At 39.0% G+C, this 8,365-nt stretch overlaps 1 long non-coding RNA gene across 2 annotated transcripts; it reads left to right on the top strand.

Annotated features, from left to right (window-relative positions):
- Positions 1 to 3,905: 3,905 nt before the first annotated feature.
- On the top strand, positions 3,906 to 7,093 carry LOC140007466 (uncharacterized). Of its 2 annotated transcripts, none has more exons than XR_011814777.1 (2): positions 3,906 to 4,206; positions 6,796 to 7,093. It is a non-coding gene; the product is annotated as an uncharacterized lncRNA (long non-coding RNA). The 2 variants fall into 2 exon arrangements; XR_011814778.1 differs by lacking the exon at positions 3,906 to 4,206 and adding an exon at positions 6,000 to 6,067.
- Positions 7,094 to 8,365: the final 1,272 nt, after the last annotated feature.

The raw sequence follows: 8,365 nt of genomic DNA on the forward strand, positions 1-8,365 counted from the left end.
TACTCCATAAAACCTCTTCTTTTAGTGATAGTGAGTTGTTTGGTGAAGTTGTTTGGAAGCTTAAGGTGACAAGTAGCTCTCCCTCTTGTTTTGCTAAGGTAAGTGGTGGATGAACACCTCTCCTTCCTCTAATGATGTTCAATTCATGATTAGTGGTGTTATAAGATGCAATTTCATGGATTATTTCTTGAGTTTGGTTGAATTGGTGAAGTTTTATTATTTTTGGGGATTTTTCTGTTTTCATAGGGATATGATTGGGTGGTCATGTATGATGATTGGAAATGATGTTTAATGACTCTAGGAGGTGGAAAAAGTGATTAAGTGCAATCAATTTCTGTTTTGGAAGAAATTTCAGAAAATTAGGTTTTGTAGTTCTTCATTCTGCCCGAATTTATTGCACCATGTTAGAGGCCGAATTGGACTTTGCTCAAAACATGAAAGTTGTAGGTATTGATGAGTTTGAAGTGCCTGTAAAATTTCAGGTCATTTGGATTAGTGTAGAGTGAGATATGCCGATTTTACTGTTGCTGTTCTGGGTTGATCAGAATGCGAAAACTGCACTTGTAATTGGCCATTTTGACTGGAATTGCTTTGGATTTAGGTGTTGGTGTCTTCTGATGAAATGTATCTGGATGTCTTAGCTACCATATGCCTTTGGAATTTCGGCATTTGGACCTGTATAGACTGAGTTATAGTAATTACAGCATTATGTGATTTGTAAACCTGTTTTTGGTGTTTCCGGTTGAGTATTTGGCACATTTGACCTAGTTGTGCTAGGATTTGGACTGAGTGGCCTTCTACATTGTTGTAGACCTATCTCTTATCTTCGAAACGGTGGGTCTTGCACCTTCTTCCGACAATCATAACGCCTTTGGTACCATTACCGCAAAATGACGTCAAAACTGTTTTTCTGGTTTTGAGCTTAAGTTTCATTTCCGGATTTTTTTTCCCCCTAGCTTGACTTGCACTAGTATTACTTGGAGCTTGCTGAATGGCTATGGATGAACTTGTTGTTGTGTGTGTACCTTTGGGACTGGCTGAGGAAATAATGAAGCCATGATGGCTGGAAAAGTTAGCAAATGTAGGGGAAGTGCTGTCCGAACTTTTAAAGGATTTGTTTGCATTGAGTTTGTGATCTAAGACTTGGGTTTGAGCAAGGCAATGATACATGATGGATGATTTCTGAGCCATGAGGTGAGTGACCTCAAACTATTTCTGAAGTTCTTTATGAACCGTTTCCTGCATTATTTCTTTTAAACTGTTTCCAAAAGTTACTTTTAAACTGTTTTCTTGCATATCATGCGTACTTGCATATGAGTGTCCCTTGGTTGCTGTAATTCTTGACTTATTGGTTTGTCATTATTAGTTGAAAATGTGTTAAGTACTTTCGAAGATTGTTAAAACGAGTTTTCTAGGCGAGTGTGTACTTTATCGCACTCGACCTAAATAAATATGAATTTTCAATAATTAATGATTAAATGCTAGTTGCGCATGATGTAAGCCTTTTGGCTGAACTGGCCACTGCCCTTCGTTACCGATCGACTCGAGCCAGAAGCGGACTCGGTCGGGCGATATGGTGACCCTGGGTGAATTTGGTATACTCGAGTATTACCTTGTAGTCCGGCTACGTCCGGATGGGTGGAGTCCGGCCAACGTCGGATGGGTGGAGTCCGGTCAACGTCCGGAAAAGGGGATGAACGAATAAAAAGATGAACGAGGGTTTATTTATAAACATGAAATTTTCAAATAATTGGAGGAATAAGGGGAAATGTCAGGGGAACGAACAAATGAATAGCTCCATGTGAGCGGTATCCTTTTAATGAATATGTTACTATCGCTTTCCATTGTAATTGTTTCTTGAATTATTGATTATTGATGGTTAATGTGTTGGCTTTGTTATGAAATTTCATGTTCGGAACCTTATTGAGATTTTAGCTCATTGAGCTTTGTGGAATTACCATGTGGTGTCATTTTCTGCTTTTGTTTTACTCTCACTGTGCAAATGTTGACCTGTAACAAAATTACATTTTTACCCCCGATTACTTATTGAACTTCTAAAACATTACAATGATTTCACTGGCTCACGAGAGCAAAAATACGTACATCTGATTTCTGAACCATGACATCAATGAAATGAATTTTTGTGAAAACTATTTGATTACTGATTTTACTGGTTACTCACTGGGCTTTTAGCTCACCCCAAAAATGTTTTATTTTCCCCCCCACAGGGCTCAAGGCGAAGGAAGGGCTTGTTGTGCTTATTCACGTGATTGGATGGCTTATATCGTGTACAGTTTAAGTTTGGATCTATTTTATGTACGAGTTGGTCTTGTATAAATATTTGAAATTGATATGGATGTAAGTATACATTCCACGATTGGAATCAGTTTCCGCTGCATTTGTGGCATGTAATTATTGGAGACTTGGATGTATGTTTGTGGACCATGTGATGTATATTTGAGATTTATATTGTAATTCATTTGAGGATTGTAGTGATCGACTGAGTCCCGGCGAGAGTTGGGCAGGCGGCCCGCCGAACCCTTTGGTTCGCCTTAGGGGGAGGTGGGGCCGTCACAGTTGGTATCAGAGCCTAGGCTTCAGATCTTTGTAGTGTATCCTAGGCTTGAAGTTTAGGATGTCGGACTGTGGGTTTGATTTGAGTCTTGAGAGATTTGTGCGGGATGTCATAACTTGATTGGTACAAGTGAGAATGTCGAGGACGACATTCTTTTAAGGAGGGGAGATTGTGACGCCCCGAAAAAAAAATGAGTTTGAGAACCCGGAAATTTTGTAATTTTCTAGGGTTTATTTTTTTAATCGCCCATTTTCCTACATTTTCTTGATTAGAAAAATTCCCCAGATAAAGTTTATGAGCAAAAATAGTTTTAAAATGATTTTCCTAGTATTGGAGAGTTTTTAGAAAATTAAGAATATATAACGGACGTGGGACCCACAAGTGCGAAAAGTTCGGAAAAGTTCGGCCAATTAGGTTAAATTCCGGATACTGTGTAAAATTTATCGGGTGTTAAGGGATAAGTAGAGGATGTGAATTCATTGATGTGAGAGGAAAAAGAAAAGATAAGATTGCATTTATGGAGGTGACAAGTGTCACCATTGTATTGGAAATAGCTTATGACTTACAAGTGTCACGAGTGTTTCGAGGTGATATTATATTCGAGAGTACGATTATCCTGGGGAAATTAAGAACGGACAATAGCAGATTAAGAAAAGTTAATCGAGAATTAAAGGTGAATAAGTTCTAGGTGAGCATATACTACTCACGCGTGGATAGTTTTCCAAAAGACGTATGGATACAAATTTATTGGAGATTTGAGGAGTTAATACTCGACTCATGTGAGGACTCGTAAAAACTATTATTTTATTTAAACCTAATTTATGGCTTAATAAATGATTTAATTGGATTTTTGCCACGAGGAATATTTTCTAGTCTTATTAGACCTAAATACATGGTAATATAACTTCGTTATATTTTTAAAAGGATTCGTTTCGAAAATTAATTTCCTAGAGCGCGTTTAGTAAAAATAGTGAATAGTACTTGGAGTTTTTATCCGCGTAGTAGCACAATAAGCTTGGAATATTGGAGACTTGTACTATGGTCCTAAAATAGGTAATCTTATGAATAAATATTCACGTGATAGTTAGTAGTGCAATCGTTATAAGAATTTTTCGAAAGTTTCGCGTTATAGCGTTAAATTTGACGATACGCGTTTTCACACGCGCGGCTTCATTTGAGGGACTTTAGACCCTTATTCCTGGACAATTAAGAGTGAATAATATTTACATGAATATATATGCCTTGGAGGTTTAGTGCACTAGTGAACCAAACGCGCGAAAAATCGAGCCGTAATCGTACCAAACGGCCCCTAATGGGAGTTGACTTTTGGGTGATTTTGCACCACACATTGCACCTTCTCTTGGAAGCTAACTTGGATCAAACACACTCTCTCTTCTCTCTCCTCATGGCCGGCCAAGACACCCTCTCTCTCTAACTCCTTGTTCAAAAAAAATTCTGCACACTAATCTTCCCCAAAAACCACCCCAAATCACCTCCAAATCACACCAAACTTGGAGACCACTTAGCAAACCTCTTGGAGATTATATCTAGCTAAGGAGGAGGGGAGCTTTCACGGTTTCTTGGAGCTTCAAGAGGGCCGAAAATTCTGACCTTGCAAACCAAAGGAGTAGGTAATGATCAACCCTTGGATTCTTATCTTTTGGAGATTATATGGCAAGATTAAGCTCATGCATGCACTTAGTTACTTGATTATGGTGTAAAAATGTGATTGTGGGCTCTTGGAATTCCCACACTTGGGTTGTTGTTGCTGATGTGACAAGTAATGGTGATTATATTGTTGGTTTAGTGATTATAATGATGCATTAGTGGTGGGTAATTAGTAGGAACTTCATTGGGTGTAAGAAGCTAAAATTTCCGATTTTGCCCCTGCCATGTTCGGCCATTTCCAGGCCAATTTTTAATGGTTTAATTGCTTGAATTGGATGTTTGTAGGATGTATTAGATGTGTGAAAAATTTCATTGAAAAATAATGAGGTTTGAATGGGCAAATGAATTTTTGTTCGAAACCAGCAAATCTGGAAAACTGATTCGCGTATGCTCTGACCAGCAGTAGTATTTTGGCTATAACTCTGTCCTCGGATGTCGAAATCATGTGCCGTCGGTGGCGTTTGAAACTAGACATTCCTAGCTTTAATTTGGTATATAATGCACGTTCTGATTCTTTGTGAGCGAGCCGAACCAAATGTTTTACGTTCGCTGTCCTGTTACTCTGTTCATCTGGAATGAAGTGTTCAGGCAGCAACTTGATGCCCGAATTTGAATCAGATGGGTGCCGAATTTGGGAACGATTTCTTCTGTGATATTTTAACTCTATGAATGTATTTTCCAACGGCTAAGCCATGCTCGATTTCGATCTATATTGACTGAGTTGTGACTGAAACAAGTGGACTGCTCTGTTTTGGAAAACCCTAATCTTTGGACTGGTTTGGAACAAAATCTTGGAGTGAACTTGTTAGTTGATGTTTTTGATATTAAACACTTACCAAAGGTATCATGGATGTATCTTAGACCCTTATTTCACAAATGAACCATGGTTGGATAACTTTCTTGGTTAAACGATTGGAAATTTGGAAAATGAAAGTCAAAGGCAGATTGCCTTAGGATTTTTCTTGAACTTTGGTTGGCTAATTAACGACCTTGCCGAAGGTATTTTTCCCCAAAATTCGATAGAGAGATACCTTCCACATAGTATTGAAATACTGCCAATTTTGGTACCGATTCAAGTTCGTTTCGATACCCAATTGAATTACTAAAGTTAGAGGTTCAAATCTGGAAAATTCTCATCCAGTCTTGAATTTGCTCAACTTCGGGCTACCGTATCTCGGTGCTCGAAACTCCGATTCTTGATCCGCTTGTTTTGTTATAAACTTCACTTGCAACACTAATTGAGCTGCAAAATTCAGAGGCCGGTTTGCAACGTGCGAATCGTGCCGAATTGTCAAAGTTGGCCAAAATCCAACCTCATTCTGCCTTGTGAACCAACCCTGCACCTTCAAGCTCATTTTGAGCACTTTCCACTTCGATTCATGGAAAAGTGTCTTCTAGGAACTTATAGTACTTTCTAAGAGGTTTCCAACGGTATAAAGTTTTCCAATTTTCGACTTGTACCGAGTGAGTTACGATTTTTCAAAGATTCATGATAAAGCTGAAAATTTTCCAATTTCAAAGAAATAGAGTTTTCAAGAACTCTTTACACTTTTGATATTATCTAAACGTTTTGCCCACGATTTTCATGATAAAAACTCAACTAATATTATACTTCATAAAACGCAAGTTGAACCTCGATTTACGAGTAATTGAGGTTCATTTTTGTGAAATATTCCTTAGATCGTACTAATGTACAATCTTACTTGATAATTGAGATACTTGAGTAATTATCCACCATTAACTGCCAGGCACAAAAGGAGACCTTCAAGAGGATTTCACCATGGACACTTGAACTCCAGCGAATAATCTTTATTAAATTGCTCGGTGAGTGTCAAGTGTGTGAATCTTTGATACTTGCTTAATTGTGGTAATTATTAGAGATTTTAAAAATAAGGGCGGGTGTGTACTTTATCGCATCCGTTCTGATTTCCAATGAATGAATGAAATGTATTGAATGAATGAATGAAATGTATTGAATGAATGAATGAAATGTATTGAATGAAATGTATTGAATGAATGAATGAAATGCAATGCTATGTAATGGTTACATATGTCGTTGGAGTGAACCTCCTCGACTTCCAAATGAATGGGGGACGCCCAAACTCATAGGCCGACCTTGAACTCGAGCCGGCAATGGGCTTGGTCGGGAACTTGGGCGAGCCATGAGATTATAAGCTCGACCTAATAAGAGGTCCTGCTTGGCATACTCGTAAAGTATCGCCTTATAATAGACTTGTGGGCCCTTGGGGTGTACGGTGGACGGAGGGAAGTAAGTGGTGATCTACGGAAATGGAAATACCGACCCGGTTGACAGGAGGGTCAATGCGGGAAAGTATACGAATGACATCGGCAGAGCGAGTGGAACTTAGCTCCTGAGAGCTACTATATCCTTGAATTGTTTCTGATTATTTTTCCTGCTCAAATGGTACTTTATTGAAATATCACGGTTTTATTTGATAAAGTTGAGATTGCTATTTGAACAATGTGCTTGCATGTGTGTCCTTGGCCTCACGAGCGTTTTGCTCACCCTGTAGACTTGTTTTCCTTAACAGGACTGGAAATGGAGTTAACGCGGAGAAATCTCCTTTTGGATATATTTTGTTTTAGGGTTTCAGGTGTATTTTGGCTTGACCCCTTTATGATTGTACTTTGGAAGTTTAATGTATCATTCGGATATCTGTGATGTATATTTTGAAATTTAAGTTGTATTATGAACGCACGACGTGCGGGTGGCAAGCGGATAGGTACCTTGTGATGTGACCATGAAAACTGTCACAGTTGGCATCAGAGCCATATGCTGACAGGTTGGGTAATGGATGGATATTGTTAAGCATGAACGTTTCCGCACTATATGTATTCGTATTAATTTGATTTTTTGGTATCTAGTATCGCTTTAAGGTTGAACGTTATTGCTTGAGTCCTAGCGAGAGCTAGGCAGGCGTTCCGCGGATACCCTTTGGTGCGCCTTAGGGAGAAGTGGGGGCGTCACAGTTGGTATCAGAGCTTAGGCTTTAGATCTCTGTAGTGTATCCTAGGCTTAAATGTTTAGGATGCCGGACTGTGGAATTTGATTGAAAGTTAAGTGACTGCTTGTGAAAATGAAAATTTGAACCTGGGTTCGAATTGGTGGATGACAAGGAGTCTTGATATGGTGTGATACATGTGGGATAGTATGAAGTGATCAAATCTTGTTTATTTCGTGTATCTGGACCTACCTAAGCTTTTACTCTTAAGTGTAAACTACAGAAGGTAATGGTGATATTAAATTGTCTCGGGGGCGCCTTCCGGTGGTCCACTATCGAGAGAGTGAACTAAAAGAGCATTGGAGAAATGGTCCGATTTACTGGACTAGGACTTCATGTGAATTTCAAAGGACTTGCTGAGCCCAAATAGTGGGGTGTTAATAGTGGTCGATTATTTGAAGTGGCTATCCGAAGAAACTGGAGTGATTCGAAGGGATGATCGAGAACTGAGGACAATTGCGGATGCCTAGACTACTAGAATTCCTGAAATTGAAGTTGAAGTACTTCAGGAGCGAGGGAGACAAAGGCTCCTGGTGAGAAACTTCAAAAGCTAAGAACCGACTTGTTAGGTTAGTGTCCGAAATTAAAGACAGAATGGATGAGTCGGTGGCTAGGTGTGTTACCTTGGTTGCATGAGTGGGGAATGACAAGATATTCGATAAGGGACATGAGATCTAAAACTCCTAGTGCTGGAAATGAAACTGATCCTATGGAGGTAGTGAAGACTTTTGGGTACTGCCAATCACTAATTTAGTGATTTAAACTATTTTAATAGTTTGCCAAAGATAGACAGGGTGACGCTCGCTTAAAGGCCGTGGTATTTTGTGTCTTGTTTCAATATGTTTTCTACCTTTTGAGGCAATTAAACATTTCTCATGACATGTTTAACCTTACTACTTTGTGATTTTAAAATCCATGATTGGGGTTATACGTATTTACGATTATCTCAGCGTTTTCCCTTTTATTCTCATATTTGTTTAGCATGATCAAGTCTCGCTTTCAAACTTCGTTTGGGGGCGTTCATTTCATGCCATGTTTATATGACTGTTAAAGTTATGAGTGGCCAAATAAGTAAAAAAGGGGATCGAGGGCGAGGGGG

This window comes from Coffea arabica, chromosome 5c (assembly GCF_036785885.1).
Source record: "Coffea arabica cultivar ET-39 chromosome 5c, Coffea Arabica ET-39 HiFi, whole genome shotgun sequence".
Taxonomy (NCBI): Eukaryota; Viridiplantae; Streptophyta; class Magnoliopsida; order Gentianales; family Rubiaceae; genus Coffea; species Coffea arabica.